Below are 18,313 nucleotides of genomic sequence, written 5' to 3' on the forward strand. Positions count from 1 at the left end.
GCCAGAAGAGAAAGACGACTGTATTGGCGAGTCCGGCCCCATCACAAGGCTCTCCTCCACCCCCATCTCAGAGGGCCAAGACTACGGTGAAGCTAATAGGCCCCTTTGCTCAGGGTGGTGGCTCTTCTAAGTCCGGTGGTGCTTCTACTGGAACCGGCTCTGGAGCCTGTCCTCCTACGGGACTAAATGAGAACGTTTTTCGGCCCAATTGGGCTGTTCTGAAGGATGATACTGCCCTAGGCGAGAGCCGGGTAGCAGTAGAGATCATGAGCAAGTGTCTGCTGCGGAAGGACAAGCAATAGGTCCTTCGCGAGCCGCCAGCTACAGGAGAGGAGGCTGTGTTATCCTCAGCTTACCAGGTAAGGAAGAGGTGATCAGTTTGCTAACTTTCTGCCCATTTCTTCCTTTGACCATACTGATGCCTGTTTCTGTCTGCAGATCTTGCTCTACTATAATGATCTCAAGGAGAAGAGCAAGAAATTCTCTGAAGCAATTACCGAATCCGAAGAGGAGAACGGGAAGCTGGCCCGTGAGGTCCAGGAGCTTCAAACGAGCATCGGGCGAGTACAGGAGGAGAAGAAGTTGTTGATGGAGGATCTGGCCTCAGAGAAGAAGAAGCTGGATAAGGCTGCCAAGGCTATGAGCGCCCAGAGAGAAAGAGCCAAGGAGAGGCAGAACGTCGCAGTGAAGGCGGCTGTAGAAGAAAAAGAGGCCGAGCTCTTCAGCCTATCGAGTGAGGCTTATAGTCTCGGATACTACGACTGCCTCCAGGAGCTCCAGGCCTGCAATCCAAACTTAGTGATGCAGAATATGACTCTCCCTGCCAGGCCAAAGATTACTGATGAGGAGCCAGATGCTCCTACTGATGCTCCTGCTGACATCACCTCTCTTCCAGACGCTTAGTATTTTTCTGTTTTCATTTTGACCTCATTTTGTAATGGTCCTTGAGACCCTACAGCTCTTAGCAGCCTCTTTAAAATGAATTTTGTAATGGCCCTCGAGGCCCCACATATTCTGATCAATGAAATCACATTTGTCCTTCTTTGTCTCTGATATTTCTCAACTGAGTGATTTGCTCACTTGTCTTTTTAATTTTGATAACCTGGGACCAAGGCTGTTGCTGAACTGGGTTTCCAGTGAGCACCCGAATTTAAGAACTGGGTTTCCAGTGAGTACCCAAGTTTAAGAACTGGGTTTCCAATGAGTACCCAAGTTTAAGAACTGGGTTTCCAATGAGTACCCAAGTTTAAGAACTGGGTTTCCAATGAGTACCCAAGTTTTGTGAACTGGGTTTCCAATGAGTACCCAAGTTTAAGAACTGGGTTTCCAATGAGTACCCAAGTTTTATGAACTGGGTTTCCAATGAGTACCCAAGTTTAAGAACTGGGTTTCCAATGAGTACCCGAGTTTTGTGAACTGGGTTTCCAATGAGTACCCAAGTTTAAGAACTGGGTTTCCAATGAGTACCCAAGTTTTGTGAACTGGGTTTCCAATGAGTACCCAAGTTTAAGAACTGGGTTTCCAATGAGTACCCAAGTTTAAGAACTGGGTTTCCAATGAGTACCCGAGTTTTGTGAACTGGGTTTCCAATGAGTACCCAAGTTTAAGAACTGGGTTTCCAATGAGTACCCAAGTTTTGTGAACTGGGTTTCCAATGAGTACCCAAGTTTAAGAACTGGATTTCCAATGAGTACCCAAGTTTAAGAACTGGGTTTCCAATGAGTACCCGAGTTTTGTGAACTGGGTTTCCAATGAGTAAGGGTGAAACTAAGTCTGCAAAAAACATTATTTATTCATAATAATAACAAATTTACAAATTTACAAAGTCACCTTTTTACGCAGGACATTTTGTTTATTGATAATATCTCCTGAGATTTTTGGAGTTCCATGCGTGAGGTAATAAGTGCTCCTCCAGTGTCTCTAGCTTGTAGCTTCCTGGCCGGATAACTTCTTTCACTCGATATGGCCCTTCCCAAGTCGGGGAGAGTTTCCCGACTTTTGTCGGTTGGGAGACGGCTGCCTTTCTCAGGACCAAATCTCCTGTCCTGAATTCTCTGGGGCGAATCTTGGAGTTGTGATAATTTGATACCCTCTGCTTATAAGCGGCGACCCGGATTCAAGATTCTTCCCGGATTTCTTCTAGTAAGTCGAGATTGGCACGGAGCCCGTCGCCGTTAAGCTGCTCGTTGAAGCTGCTGATTATGGGAGACGGAGCGCCTATATCGACTGGTATCACAGCCTCAGTACCAAAGGAGAGGTTGAACGGCGATTCACCAGTCATCGTGCGAGGAGTAGTGCGGTAAGCCCACAGAACGTGATAGAGCTCATCTGCCCATCGGCCAGCTTTTTCATCCAGCCTCTTCTTTATCCCCTGAAGCAGGATTCTATTAGTTACTTCCGTTTGCCCATTGGTCTGGGGGTGAGCAACCGAAGTGAATCTCTGTTCAATCTTTAGGTCCGAGCAGAACTTGCGAAAGTTCCGGCAGTCGAACTGTTTGCCGTTGTCTGTGATTAAGGCACGGGGAATCCCAAATCTACAGACTACTGCCCTCCAGAAGAAGTTCTGCACATTCTGCTCAGTGATCTGGGCTAGAGGTTCTGCCTCCACCCACTTAGTGAAATAGTCGATCGCCACTACCACGAACATGCGCTTTCCAGAAGCCGGTGGGAAATGGCCCAGGATGTCCATCCCCCATACTGCGAAGGGGAGCGGACTAATAATTGGAGCCATTGCTACGGCGGGCTGGTGGATGGTAGGAGAGAACTTCTGACACCTCTCACACCTTTTAACCAGATCCAGGGCATCCTGCCTGATAGTAGGCCAATACAGTCCTCTGAGCAGCACCTTTATCGCCAGAGCTTTGCCCCCCAAATGTTCTCCGCAAATTCCTTCATGAGTCTCCTGTAGTGCATACGCGGCGTTGCTCGGCCTCAGACACTTCAGATATGGGAGAGTATATGACCTTTTGTATAGATTGTCACCACTGAGGGAGAATCGGGCAGCTCTCTGTATCACCTTACGAGCTTCCTTCTTATCCTCCGGGAGTCTAGCATCGCGCAGATAACCCATGATCTCATCCATCCAGCACGACTCATCTTCCACCTGCATGACTTCCATGGCTTTACTGTCGATGCTGGACCTTTGTAGAAACTCCATGTGTATGCTTCCGAGAGTAGTATATCCAGAGGCAGCTAGTTTTGACAGCACGTCAGCTTTGGCATTTTCTGTTCTTGGTACTCTGATGACCTCGAAACTTGCAAACCGGCTGGAAAGTTGGCGAACCTTGGCGAGGTATTTAATCATACGCTCGTCTCGGGCTTCGTAGACCCCTTGGATCTGGTTTGCTACCAACTGCGAGTCGCAGTATGCTTTTAATTTTTGGGCGCCAGTCTGAATTGCTAGGCTCATTTCGGCAAGGAGGGCTTCATATTCTGCCTCATTGTTTGATGCACGGAATCCGAATCTCAGGGCGTAATCCGCAGTGAACTCATTGGGCCCAGTGAGGATGAGGCCGGCTCCACAGCCGTTTTTATTTGAAGATCCGTCGACATATACTTCCCAAGTCGGTGTGCTGGTTATGGAGTCCTGCTCGGCTGACGGTGGCCTAATTTCTGTCTGAATTTCCTCTGCTATACATTCTTCAGGAGTTGCTTTCTCTACAACTGGGAGCTGCACTGCTTCAGGGTCGGCGACCGGCTGGGGGATGGTGCACTCGGCTACAAAATCTGCCAGTACTTGGGCCTTGATAGCTGGCCTGAGTGCGTACTGAATATCGAACTCGCTTAGCTCTACGGCCCATTTCACAAGTCGCCCGGAGATATCTGGTCGATGGAGAACTTGTCGAAGTGGCTGATCAGTCAAGACCTTTACAGTGTGAGCTTGGAAATACGGCCTTAACTTCCTGGCGGCCATTACCAGCGCATAAGCCAATTTCTCGACCCGCTGGTACCTTGTTTCTGCGTCGTGAAGAACCTTGCTGACATAGTAAATAGGTTTTTGCTGGCGGTGCTTTTCACGGACGAGGACAGCTGCCAGAGCCGTGGAGCTGATGGAGAGATACAAAAATAGCTCCTCGCCCGGCTCCGGCTTTGTTAATAATGGCGGGGAGGACAGATACCTTTTCAGCTCTTCGAATGCGATCTGGCATTCTTCCGTCCAGGGCGCAGTCTTGAGTCCCTTGACCGCGCTGAAAAAGGGCAGGCACCTCTCCGCTGATTTGGAGATAAAGCAACCCAATGCCGCTATCATTCCCGTGAGCCGCTGGACTTCCCTGATGGTTTTTGGAGCAGTAAGCTCCATCACGGCTCTGATCTTTTCTGGGTTTGCTTCTATCCCTCGCTGGCTCACCATGAATCCTAAGAACTTCCCCGAGGTGACACCAAAGGTGCACTTGGTGGGGTTAAGTTTCATGTTGTGCTTCTTCAGGACCTGGAATGTTTCTCTGAGATCAGACACATGGTCCTGCGCACTCCGACTTTTGACCAGCATATCGTCCACATAGACTTCCATGATACGGCCGATCTGGTTCTGAAAAAGTCTGTTCACAAGCCTTTGGTAAGTAGCTCCTGCGTTTTTGACGCCGAAGGGCATAACTCGGTAGCAGTAAGTCCCCTGATCTGTGAAGAAGGAGGTCTTTGGTATATCCGACTCGTACATCCTGATCTGATTATATCCGGAGAAGGCGTCCATGAAGCTCAACAGTTCATGACCCGCTGTGGCGTCAATGAGTTGGTCGATCTTCAGGAGTGGATAGCTGTCCTTAGGACAAGCCTTGTTCAGATCGGTGAAGTTAACGCAGGTCCTCCATTTTCCATTAGTCTTCTTGACTAGGACTACGTTTGCCAACCAGTCCGGGTATCGAATCTCGCGAATGAAGTCAGCCTTCAGAAGCCTCTCCACTTCTTCTTTTATTGCCTGCCGCCTTTCGAAAGCGAAATGTCGTCTCTTCTGCTTCACCGGTTTACAGGTTGAATCAACACCAAGCCTGTGTGTGCTGATCTCTGGATCAATGCCGGGCATATCGGCAGGAACCCATGCAAAGACATCTGCATTGTCCTGGAGAAAATTGGTGAGCTGGTGTTGAATGCTGCTGCTGAGGGAGGAACCGATCAGAGCGACTTTCTCACTGTCCTCCGGGCACAGTGGGATGGAGAGGAGGTCTTCAGCAGGTTGAGTCCCTCTGAGCTCGTCCCTTACATCGAGCAGTTCAATTGGCAGTGATTCCACTGCATTTTTGCCTTTGAGTGCCATTGCGTAGCACTCTCTGGATTGAGGCTGATCTCCTCGAACTTCCCCCACACCATTGGGGGTTATAAACTTCATTTTTTGGTGGTAGGCCGAGGCTACTGCACGGATCAGGTTCTGGCCAGGCCGTCCCAAGATAGCATTATAGACCGAAGTGGCCCTTACTACCAGAAAGTTGACCATGGCGAAAGCTTGACAAGGTGGGTCTCTGACAAGAACATGGAGCTTGATCTGCCCCACTACTTTCACGACCTCTCTGGAGAAGCCAAATAAATCTGAGTTCGCCGGCTTCAGACGGTCATCGCCTATCATCATTTTCTCAAAGGCGTGGTAGTATAGAATGTCCGCTGAACTCCCATTGTCTACGAGGATTTTCTTCACCTCCCAGTTGGCAACGAGCATGGTTAAAACCAGTGCATTGTCGTGGGGCAGGATAAGATTATCCAGATCCGCATCTGAGAAGGAGATCTCATTCTCCGTTCTCGTCTTTTTGCTGGTTGTGTGCACGGCGTTAACTCGCCGTGCATATGCTTTGCGAGCGGCAGAGGATGTGCCCCCGGCGGCTGGTCCACCCATTATTGTACCGATGACCCCCCCTTGGCTGAGATCGGGGTGCCTCCTGCTGCGTACTGGGCGGCTGAGGAGTTTTGTTGCGAGCAGGGGGCGGCTGTGATCTTCGAGGACTGCGGCCTCGGGGGCTCTTCTCTCTTCGTTCTTGTTTGCGGCCATCAGTTCGAATGTACTTCTTCAAATAACCGCGGCCGATCAGCTGCTCAATTTCCTCTTTGAGCTGCCAACACTCATCCGTGTCGTGGCCGTGGTCCTTGTGCAAGCGACAGTATTTTGAGGGATCTCTTCGATTCCCTTTGGAGATCATTCTCGCAGGCCACTTCACGAACTCCTCTTCGCTGATCGCCGCCAGTATGTGCTTTCTGGAGGTGTTGAGAGGCGTGAAGTTTTCTTCTCTTCTCTGAGGAGGCGGAGACTTCTCTCTCCTGGGAGGTTTATCCTCCCTGCGCTGCTTAGGGAGATTCTTCTCTTCAGAGGTTATCCTCCGATTTGAATTAAGAGCTGCCAGTGTTTGTTCCACCGTTATGTACTCTTCTGCACCGGCCATGAGATCTGCCAGTGAGTGCGGATTTTGTCGGGGCTACGGCCCGACGGAAGTCATTAGATCTGGCACCCGCGAGGAGCGCATTCATAGCTGCTGAGGGATCTAGATTGGGCACCTGAAGTGCCTCCCTGTTGAAACGGCGGACGAACACTTTCAGAGGCTCATTGTCGTCCTGTCGCAAAGCCATCAGAGATGCTGTCGTTTTCTTCGGCTTGCGACTGCTCATTAAGTGGCGTACCAGATCCTCTCCGAAATCATCGAAATTACTGATGGAGTTCGGTTTGATCCTAGAGTACCAGTCTCTCGCCGCGCCAGTTAGCGTCGTTGGAAATGCTCTGCAAAGAAAGCCATTGGAAGCTCCGTGGAGGAGCATCATTGTTCTGAATGTCTCCAAGTGGTCCACGGGGTCTGTAGTGCCGTCATACTGAGGGACGGCGGGCATTTTAAACCCTCTGGGTGCTGGGGCACCCAGAACATCATCAGTGAACGGCGTCCTGCTTGAGAACGCCCTGGAGACGGGCCGGCTCTGGTCCTTCGCCAGTTCCTCTATCCGATGATCCATCTCCTCCATTCTCTGTAGTAGCGGATCCGTCCTGTGGTCCAAGGACCTGATCCTTTCCACAGACTGGCTCGCCGCGGAGCCGGATTGGCTCTCCCGACTCCTACGACGAGGTCGACGTTTCGCTGGTGGCGCACGATCTTCATGAGCACGGCGCCTCTGTGCGGAGCGGGACCGCGACCTTTCACGGTGACGAGGCTCTGTTTGGGCATGCCTCGCTGTGGGGTGATGGACTTGTCTAGTGGAGTGGTGAGTTCGATCCTCACCATGGCGCGACGACTCTCCCCTGTGGACGTCTGGCCTTCCTTGGACAGATCGCGGAGCCTCTGGGGGAGGTTGTGAAGGCGTCTGAAGCAGTTGCTGGTACTGCCCGACGAGAGCTGTCATCTGTTGAAATAGAGCTTGAACTTGCTCCGGAGTGGGCAGGGGGTTCAGGTGTTCTGAGCGAGCCGGGCTCTGCTCTGCTGTAGCAGAAGCTGCTACTACTAGTGATGCAATTCGCTCGCTCTGGGTCCTGCGGGGTAGCGCGGTTTGGGTAGTCCGCGCCCGCGCAGTAGGCATCCGCGTACTCTTACGTCCTGCCATTTTTGTGAGTGGGATGTGTAAGGACAGCTTTTAGTTTTGGGGTCCCACGGATGGCGCCAATCTGTTAGACCTAAAATCGGTAACAGGTACAGCAGTGACGTAAGAGCTGAGCTGGATGACTAGGGGAGCTGAGTCCTGAGGGACCGGAATGAACGAGGAGTGAGGTGGTCGAGAACGAGTCCTGCTATGAGGGCTGAGTCCTGCACAAGGCAAGCGAGGTCAGAAGACCAGACCGGGTTTTACTCCGGACAAGCCCTTCGACACTCAAGTCAGTATGAGCAGGAGTGAAGGGGAGATGTCTAAGAGTTTTTAGGGAGAGAAGGGATTTTTCATTACCCATTGGTCTGAGCTTTGATCCCCTATTTATAGGGAAAATCTGGTGAGGTGTCCTGGACAGGTGGCGGCCTGTGAGAGGCTGCAGCTCACCTACTCTGAGACAGGTGGCGGCCTGTGAGAGGCTACAGCTCACCTACTCTGGGACAGGTGGCGGCCTATGAGTGGCTGCAGCTCACCTACTCTGGGACAGGTGGCGGCCTGTGAGAGGTTGCAGCTCACCTACTCTGGGATAGGTGGCGGCCTGTGAGAGGCTGCAGCTCACCTACTCTGGGACAGGTGGCGGCCTGTGAGAGGCTGGTGTTTTCACACCCCATCAACAGGTATTGCAAGTGGAATGGAAACCTGCTACTTTTTCTCTCTAGGATTTTTTTTAGGAAACGCTATGCATGTAGACTTTCTTATTTTAAGATGGATACCTTGGAAACCTGCTATTACAAAGAAAGTGACTGCATGTATAAGTTGCAATTTCCTTATTTTTAGCAACTACCCTCATCTCGTTGATATATGTTGGTGATTTTTTTTACCATGAAGGAAAGAATGCTCGTTGGTGATTCTTTAATTAGGAAAATGCTCATTTGAGAACTCTTGCTAACCAAGTTTTAAAATGTGTGGCCATCCAAGGAGAAGAGAACATTCTAGCACCTTTTTCATCTCGCCCTCTAATTGGATTCCAAAAACTTATCTATTCAACCCTTGCTTCTCTAAGCCTAAATTTGGAAATTCTTTTCAACCTCTCATTCTTTTATATACCCCCTCTTACACTCTGTCTTGGGCTCTTTTACTCTCTCTCGCTACTCTCTTTATGCTCTCTTGTTCTCTGCACACTCTCTCTTGCTCTCTTTTCAAGTTCTTTTTCTCCCTCTCAACCAAGGCTCGATCCACCGTCTAAGATTTAATCCAAAGGTGACAACAAAGCTTGAAGAAGGAGACAAGGATTCGACCAAAGCTTGAGGAGAAAAAGACTAAGTTTTCTTTTATTTTAGTTCCAACTTTATGTACTTTTGTTTCAATTCAAGAGAGTTATTTTTGTTTCATCTCCCTTCTCTCACTTTCTCTCAATGGCTCTCTCTCTTTCTTTTTCTTTGTTTATTTCCCCTTCTCCATGAGTAGCTAAACCCACTGTACTTAGGGTTTAGATGAAGCCATGGGGAAGGAGAAAGAGAAGTAATTAAAACCAGTAGCTTATATGACAACTTATGTAAGGGTTTGTATTTGTTGGATCTCAATCACTTATGCCACTGGCTTTCCCCTGCCGTATAAGTAATTGTCGATAAACAAATATAATTTATTATATAATATACAAAATTGAGTAGTATATTTGATCACTCACTCATGGGCAATGACATTTTATAGATCTTATTCCCCATTTACTTGATTTATTAAATACACTATCCAATACAAAAATTGGTTTGATTAATAATCTATTCCAAAACCCATGGTGGATTCTAACCCTAAGTAATCTTTTATATTGAATTAAGGTTTTTACATTATTCAAATTACTTTTACAATTTTTTCAATAACTTAAGCCCTTAGAATTTTAGTTTTTTAATTAGATTAGACAAGTAGTTAAAAGAGATCATTAGAACCTTAGTGCACTTTGCCTAAATATAAGAGTTAATTTGGTAATCCTTTTTACATTATTTTCGACCATTATATCTATTTAGTTAATAAATTTACAATATATTGTTGGTTCCGAGGTTTTTGTCCACAAAAATCCTGAGTATATGCCAAGCAATAATATATCGTAAGTTTATTTTTCGAATAATATAGGGGAAGAAATTACAATTCTCTTCCCTGAGTTCGACCCGTATCTGCACGCGATCCGTGCACTTGCGGTTATTTAAAATATCACAAACAAGTCTTTGGCACCGTTGCCGGGGAATTGTCTTTTATGTGTGAATTCCAACGTAGTGGCTAGTTTCCAACGTAATCCAACGTAATACTTATCAAAATTACGTGTGAATTACCAACAGGCGGGAATACTTATCAAAAGGCGGATAGAAGAAAAACCAAAAAAGCCAAAAAAGAAAGGGGTCCAACAACGTCGACTCCGAAAAATTTGTCATGCCTCTCAACCTTTTCAACGCTATAGAAAAGATTCTCGCATGAAACCATCCGTGAATCAATCTAAAAAAATACATCAAAGAAGCTTTGATGAACGACATGATGGGATCGGTTTGCAATTGAAGTGGCCTCAACCCTTGATGATGGTGACTAATTACAAGACAAAAAACAAAGGCAAAAAAGAGGGAGTAAGAAGAAAGAAAAGGAGAAAAGAGAAGAAATTTGGAAAGTTCCAAAGATGCTTTCCTTATTTATGTTATTGCTATCTTATATTAGGTTTCCTTATTTTCTTTTTCCTATTCTGTTGATTTCTATTTCCATATTTTGCTTTCCCTAATTTCTATATAATGTAGATGACGTATGGCTTTTTAAGCAAGGAATAATCAAATTTAGTGCAGTTTGCATCTTCGAGGCCTAAGTTTCTTCGAATTAACTCATTCTATCCCTATTTTCTTATCATCTTATTCCCTATTTTTCTTTTTTGATAGAACGGTGTTCTATCAAAATATGTGGCAAAAGGAACCATACGAAAATGGACTCTTAACATCGATTTGAACATGATTTCTATTCTGTGTGCCAGTCTCTAGTCTCTTCATCAGAGACCCATATGATCTTGAATGGCAACTTGATATTGGCACCACTATACATAGGGCGAATGATTTAGGTATATGTGATGCTATAACACAACAGAGGTAAAGATAATGTGTAAGTGGTGAGCAATGGCATTGCCTTATCTTTTTGTAATAAAGGCTATAATTAGCTTGTAATCAAAGGCTTTGATTATCTCTCCAACCAAGGGATAAATTCTGGATATAAATGCTAATTAACCCTGCAATTAAGGGCTTTAACAAGTAGTTGGCTTTATCTTAGTTCCTTTGTTTTTTACTTTTTTTCTTAAAATGACAAAACTGCCCCACCGATGCCATGTGGCATGTAGGGATTTGTTTGGTTCCACTCTAGGTTAGGTAACTGGTTTCCCTAGCCGCACTCTTTGTAATTATCCTGCAATGAAGAGATTATTGAAATCTATAATTATCCCTTCAATCAAGGGATTATTGAAATCTATAATTATCCTGCAATCAAGAGATTATTGAAATCTATAATTATCCCTTCAATCACGGGATTTTGATTGCCTTCGTACTTTTCCCTCCCTCAGACTCTCTCTAATACTAATTTAACAGGGACCTTTAATTCATGATGGTATCCCTAAAATTTATCATTTTTGAAAAAATGACCCCTGTTTGTTTTGGATTTTGATAACTGATTCTGAGTTACGGTGCCGACAACAATAGGCAATACAAAAGGGAAGTGGTATATTCGCCCCTCCTTGGGTGGGCCCACTCTAGTGTATACAAGAGTAACAAATTAATATTTACTCATGGAAGGTGGGCCATGTCTAAAAATTGCTTGCACCCAATTTTGATAATCATCGAATCCTCTAGATGTTTCTCAGTCATATCCCTCGTTCAAACATTCTTGGTTTCACACTTAAAAGGAATACTCAGTCCATACGCCAATGGTCTGTCCTCTTCATAGAGATAAATTCCACAACCATCCCACCTGCTTGTTGGAAAGTTCATAAACTACTAGATAACGCCCATTGGCCATGTCAAAGCTATGATTGTAAATCAAATTCATTTGTGAAAATGATTTCAAAGTTATTGCACGCCCCATTTACAACAGCTATATGCGACTTTGTGATCTATAAAATGGTGTAGCTCATATCCTTTGTACTAAACCACTAAAGAAAAATGAAGGGCTCTTCAAAGGCCATTAATTTGGCAGCTGTCTCTCTCTTGTTCTTTGCTCTACTCCTGTGTTATACCGAATCAAGAAACATAGTAGTGGAAGATCTCCAAAAGGGTTAGTTATCTTTCTTTTTTTCCTTTGTTTTGTTCTTCTTTCCTTAATTGATAGCTTGGATTCTATGTTTTGATATAGAAATTGATGTTGGTAGGTGATTGAATTGCAGATGAAGATAGGGTTCCTAGAGTGTTAGTGGGAAGAGAGCCACGGTTCACCCCACCCGCGCCAACGGCTAGTGCAAATTCGAGCCCTGGTCATCGGCTCCCGAGTCCATGACTTCACCTCATTTGCGCCTGCCAATCATGTGATAGGGTTTTCCAGTTGTGTCTCCTATGTTATTCTTTTAAATTATGTTAGTAATATATGTTAAACTTTCCCCTCTAGCATAGAAAAAGAAAAAAGCTCCTATCATTTGCGGATTTTTTCATACGAATTTGCTTTTTCTTTGGAACGGAACAACAAAAGAGGGCAAAAGGGAAGACCGGACGCCGGTGTGTGTGTTTATTTTAGTTCATCTTAAAATGGGCTCACTGGCCTTGAAGGGCCCAAGACGTCTTCTCCATCTCTTTCATCTTGCTAGGTTGAAGGATGATTCACCTGATAAGAGTAGGGTGAAGGGCAATAGGCCCGATTTGTGGTGGCCAGCCATATTTGTGGGCCCGAAAACCGGAACATTGTGAAACAACCAATTACTCCAAAATCTTAAACTGTTGGAGATGGCATTATTTAAAGAGTTGATTTTTCTGTCTCCCCTATAAGATTATGTGCCCCCTTGTCACGTGAATCATGGTAGACTTTAATGCTTTTTGACGTCAAATCAAGTGAACAAATCATCGCCATGTTATTTAATATTTTATACTTTAACACTCCCCCTCATGTGTGATCCCTCTTTGTAGGGTTGGCCCACGGAGTGTCACATGTGGCCCCTCTTTTGAGCTGGCCATTACATATGGATTTTTAATATGAAGGAGTTTTGAGCCAAGACAATTGCTTTGATAACATGTGAAAGGACCCAATTACTCCAAAAGCTTAAGCTGTTGGAGATATCGATCGTTATTTAATCTTTTATACTTTAACACACATTATAATAGGATCGAGTATGTGACTGATAACCATCAGGATTAATCTTATTGATCAACCTTGGGTCCAAGATTGCACTCATGTGGGTGATCCAAACGGTTGATATGTAGGGCAATCATGGGGCAACCCATATAGTATTGGTCTCATGCTGAATTGGCACCTCATCGGCAAGGTCAATGCCTACAAACATCGATGCTGCCTAAAGATGCTTTCTGGGACTAGGATCATCGGATCACGTGGAACTTATGGCAATGGGCTATGCTTGTTTTCTTACCAGATCAATGGACCCTATCGCAAGGGACTCAAGTAGAAGTCACCATTAACAGCTAGCCGTTAAGGGGAGGGTGTCCAAGTCCTTATAAGTTAAGTCCCTCCGCATCAATTGTATTTTCCCATGTTGCCTAAGCTGCTCCACTATGTGGCACTCTCACCCTAGTCGTACTGCGTTTCGCTTGTCATAGGTCACCCCTTTCATGACTCAAACACAAGAGGTGATCTTGGCTTTGATACCAAACGTTAGTTACCTGGTCGATATATCAAAAGCCCTAGGACCGGTGGAACAAGGCTAGGCCCTTTGAGCCAATTAATTAGGATCATGATTAACAACCCACCACGCTCTGGGTCCTACTGTATCATAAATTTCACTCTATTTGTTCCAAGTTACCATTTCCATAGGCGTCTCTTCTGTGGGTGGCCCTTGTGTCACCACTCTCACTCTAGTTGCTTGTTTCTTGTAGCCTTTCAGTCCTTTCACTGGTCTGGGCAGGGGTGGAGCTAGGAATTTGCTCTAGGGAGGTAGAGAATGGTTAGATTTTGCTTTCTCAATAAAAAAAAAATTAAAGAACTGTGTTTTGATATTATCATAAACTTTGTCAACATTCTCAACAAACAGCTTCTGCTACAAAAGTGAAAACATGAGCCACACCTTTTCTTAGGCTTATGTGCCGAGTCTTGGTCCTCCCTCTCTCACATATTCCAAGTTAGGGATGGTTTATGTGCCTGTTATTGTATCATCTTTCTCTTTATCAAATAAATCCATAAGGTCTCCGCCAAACCCCCAGCTTACCCATCAGAAAAAGAAAAAAAATACTTCACGTTTAGGGAAAAATAATTCCTGAGAGTTTAGGAGGGCAATTTTATGGAAACAAAACTAAACTACGCATATATCATCTCTAAGTAATGTGAATATATCAAATCTCAGGGCGCGCCCCTTGGCTTTGCGGCTCTGCCTCTAAGTCTAGGTGGGCTCACCCCACAAACAACTGTCTCTTCAAAACAGTACAGTCAAGTCATGCTTCCAAGTGTCATATTCCTCAAATGGACGGTTTGGATCATCCTGTGGTGTGGACCGTACAGAATTTTTTGAAAAATCTTGGACATATAAAATCTCCTTTTTTCACTATGTCCAAGTTATTTGTGGATAGCCCATTCTCACCCCCACTGACCCACCCCAACCGAAACGGGATCCTATGACAAAGCATGCACCACGGCCCACAAGTTGCTCGTCAACAGGCCGGCGTTGAATTTTATCGTAAATGATCTGTTCGCCCCATTTTCTAGTTGGGACAGCCCCCTCTAGTGAAGAGAGGGAGCTGTCCTAAGTAAAAAAAAACGGGTGAATATATCTCTTTACATATTTCTTGTCATGTACGAGGTGCTTCAATTTCCTCTTCTTACTGGAAATTGAGATTTTAGTGGGATTTATTTTGACGCAATTGAGACGTTGCCCTGACGTACACTCGGTAATATGTAGAAGCGGACCCCACTGGATCCCACCATACCTTTGATACATCTGAACCTTCAATTAGATAGATCTTGCTTTGAATCTCATATCACAAAAAAACATCTGATCATACCATCCAATAGCGTGTAAATTTCCTATTTGAACATAGACGGTTCTTATTTAACAACAAAAAAAAAAAAATTACACATAATAGTGGGTCCAACTTTCTTATAGATCTGAACCGTTCATTTGACAGCCCTTACTTTGAATCTCTTAAATATTAGTCGTTGAATGTGAAGCGTTTGTAAAGAGACTGTTAGGCCTAAAATCGGTAACAGATATGATAGTGATATAAGAGCTGAGCTAGAGGACCCGAGAGACCGAGGTGAAGGAGCTGAGTGGCTGAGCCCTGCGTAAAGAGCAAACGAGGTCAGAAGACCAACCCGGAGTGTTACTCCGGACAGGCCCTTCGACACTCAAGTCAGTATGAGCAGGAGTACAGAGCGAGTTTAAGAGTGGTGGGTGAGAAGTTATCACCCTGTTTATGAGCTTTGGAAGCCCTTTTATAGGGGAAAACGGGGGTAGTTGAGGAGTTATTACTCCAGGGCAGGTGTCGGCCAGCGATAGGTTCGAACTCACCTACTCTGCTGTAATTACCAAACTACCCCTGCTGACGCGGGGTCTGCGGTAGGCCATCATTGGGCCACGTGTCGACAGCTAATAGGCTGCTGTTTTTATACCCCATCAGAGACATTCAGTAACAGTGAGGTGATCGATGGGAACTTTTTGTCTACAGCGTTCAAATTAAAAATCCTGAAAATGGCTTCGAATCTCTCCCCAACAAGTGGTTTGAAAACCGAGTGAGTGGGATTTGTATTACCCACAAACATTGAAAATCCACACACACAGACCAAAAAGCAAAGCGCTTATACCTTTAAATATGACCCTACATGGATGGCTACATCTACATGTATCCTCTCCCTTCCCCTCCCAATACTCTCCTCTTCCTTTTTACCCTCATTTCCTCTTGTGGGTCAGATTTTCCGGCTGTGAAGATGGAGCTTAACCGGAAAAAGTTTGCTCATTCGGGTGATGGGTACAAAGGAAGAAGAGGTCGGTTATATCGTAAATATTGGGAACGTTGAGGCTCAAAAGAAACATGCTTTGTAATGGTGCTCTCCTGTTTACTGCTGGAAAGGAACGGGAGAGCGACATTGCGTAGCGGGGAATAGAGGGAAGATGGTCCGATTTCAATTCTAGAAACAAAAAAATGCTTTTTATTAAGGGTTGTTTTATCTTCTTCTTGTTTTTTTTTTCCCCTATGTTTTTGGTTTCATTAGACATGAGATGTAAGAGACGCATTCGTGGCCACAGTTAGGTCCAGACTCGTCTTAGTTTTTGCAATGTTTCATGCTGCTGGGAATGCATTACTTACATGTGTCATGTATTTGCTTCTTCTACGAGTTGTAAGGATACCATGCACCTTAATATAATTCCTTGAAAGTAGCTGAGATTTTGCTTCTGTCTTTCATATTATAAAGTTCATGATGAATTTTGGATACTATAAGGCTCGATTATATTTGTCCTAAGTTGAACTAATAAATGCTATATGTGAAACGCCCCCATCGAGATTCTATAATGTGTGATTTTGAAAGCCCGTCGGATTCTGATTGGGGGAAGATTAGAGTATTGGGACCCACTACTATTGAAAGTTGTCAAAATAAAGTCTGTACGAGTAGGGGGTGGTGGGTTCTTCAGCAATCATCTTCTCCAGTCAAAGTGGAATGATCACATTATGCAGAAGCGTGGGCAATTGTAAAACCTACCCAGAGTCCAGAGATGTCGATGGTCCTAGAAGGACCCATATCGGAATCAAAGAAGGGCTGCTACTTGGGTCGGGTCGGGTTGGGTTGAGCCCTTGCTAAAAAAAAAGAATTGGAGTCAACCCAGACTTAACCCGATTTTATGGTAAAAGCTTAACCGGAATTCCAAAAAATCGACCCATTTAAGTTGCTCCCCTAAATCAAAGGATCTGAATTTTAATGCGTTTCGGATTGTGACCTAGACTAATTTCGGTTTGTCACTGTTTCCACGTGGTGATTTGAGAGGGCAACGTTGAGATGAGGGTGAGAAGTGGCTTAAAATCAGGAAAAGTAGATCCTATTTTGGATAAAAAAATTTTGTTTCTTGATTTTTAGCTAGTTCTCACTAGGGTTGCAACTTGGTTCAGGTAAACCGCACCAACCTGACCCGAAAATAACTTGGAATGGGTTTAGAAATCATGGATCTTGGGTTGGGTCAGGTTTCGAGATGAAAAACCCGACCCAATCTCTGGTCAAGTCTAGGAGTGCAACTTGGGTCGGGCTCAACCCCGAACCTGACGGGTTCAACCCAATTTTGGCTCGGGCTGGCATTTCCTTGGGTTGGATTGGGTTAGGGTTGGGGAAAGTCAACCTGATTTAATTTCAAGTTGGGGTAGGGACCAGGCCTTGGCAACTCGACCTCCGTCCTCTAATTTTATCTTCATTTTCTTTGGGTTACATTTTTTTCTTGTATTTTTCTGTTTGGTCCTAGGTGAACCCGAACCCAACCTGACTCAACCCGACCCGATTTGGGTTAGTTGGTTGGGCTAGGGTTGAGAGATTTAGAGGTTGGTTGGGTTAGGGTTGACCATCCTCAACCCGACGCTTCGGGTTGGGTTGCGCTGGGTTAGGGTTGAGAGAATGCTATGTCGGGTTGGGCTAGGGTTGGCCTCAACCTGATCAAAGCCTACCCGAGTTTCACCCCTAGTCGAGTTGGGTTTAAAGAAAAAAAAAAACCCGTAACCCGACCCTACTCTTGTAGGCATATTATAAAATTCTTAAATATCTCTTGGATAGCATACCAAATTATTTTCTATAATATTGATATAATTGCTTTCATTAAGTTAATTAAGTTTGTTATATGAAAAAGTATTTTCCTTCTTAAATATATGCACTCGATGACTTAAAATTATGTCATTTAGGGATTTTGTTTGTGAAGATTTGTTGTGTTCTACAACCTTGAAAATTAGTCACTACACTAAGCTAATATTACATACCCAACCTAACCAGTCCCAACATGAGAAACTATATCGAGCAGGGTTGGGTTTATGAATCTTGGGTTTTTTCATAAAAAGCCCGACTTGATCTCGGGTCAGGTAGGGTTCAAAAAGCCCGACCCGAGTTGCAATCCTACTTCTCACCACTTGGAGACAATAGTTTCCTGATTTTTCTTTCGTGTTTTTTAGCCACTTCACCCGCACTACTCGTTTCTCACCACTTAGATACACTAGTTTATTTTGTCATGAAAATAAAAAATCATGGTAGCCAAATGTGTCCTTCATATTTGTGTACTGTCATAATATTAAAAAACCTTACTCAAAATGACAATTATATTTTATTTTCTTTCTTTTCTTTAGGATTGATGACGAATCTCCATTCGAGTTTCTTCTCTTTTCCCTCCCTAACCCTAATCCCTAAATGTGTACAACATACGTAGGGTTAGGACACTCCGATGGAGGTCCGATTAAAAAATAGTCCTACCGATGGAGGTCCGATTAAAAAATAGGTCGTTACCTAGACTCCAAAAGTAGGATGCAAAAACGACTCCACTCCAAAAAAGGATCTGATCGATAAGAGATCAGAAAGGATTTGACCGATGAGGGATCCGGACGGATCAGTGGTGGCTAAGACATAGATGGATCCGATCCGAAGTGTATCCGTTGACCCCCTTACTAAAACCTAGTTGGGATTTCCCTTACTATACCTCTTCTTTTTGTAG

At 44.8% G+C, this 18,313-nt stretch overlaps 2 long non-coding RNA genes across 2 annotated transcripts; both read left to right on the top strand.

Annotated features, from left to right (window-relative positions):
- Window positions 1-224: 224 nt before the first annotated feature.
- LOC143882936 (uncharacterized) lies at window positions 225-1,048 on the top strand. The gene is made up of 2 exons (XR_013252326.1): window positions 225-359; window positions 439-1,048. It is a non-coding gene; the product is annotated as an uncharacterized LOC143882936 (long non-coding RNA).
- A 10,355-nt stretch (window positions 1,049-11,403) lies between these two features.
- On the top strand, window positions 11,404-12,459 carry LOC143882939 (uncharacterized). Its single transcript, XR_013252327.1, has 2 exons — window positions 11,404-11,766; window positions 11,876-12,459. It is a non-coding gene; the product is annotated as an uncharacterized LOC143882939 (long non-coding RNA).
- Window positions 12,460-18,313: the final 5,854 nt, after the last annotated feature.

This window comes from Tasmannia lanceolata, unplaced genomic scaffold (assembly GCF_043159265.1).
Source record: "Tasmannia lanceolata isolate RefF3 unplaced genomic scaffold, GAP_Taslan_0.1 ptg000008l, whole genome shotgun sequence".
In the NCBI taxonomy this organism is placed as follows: Eukaryota; Viridiplantae; Streptophyta; class Magnoliopsida; order Canellales; family Winteraceae; genus Tasmannia; species Tasmannia lanceolata.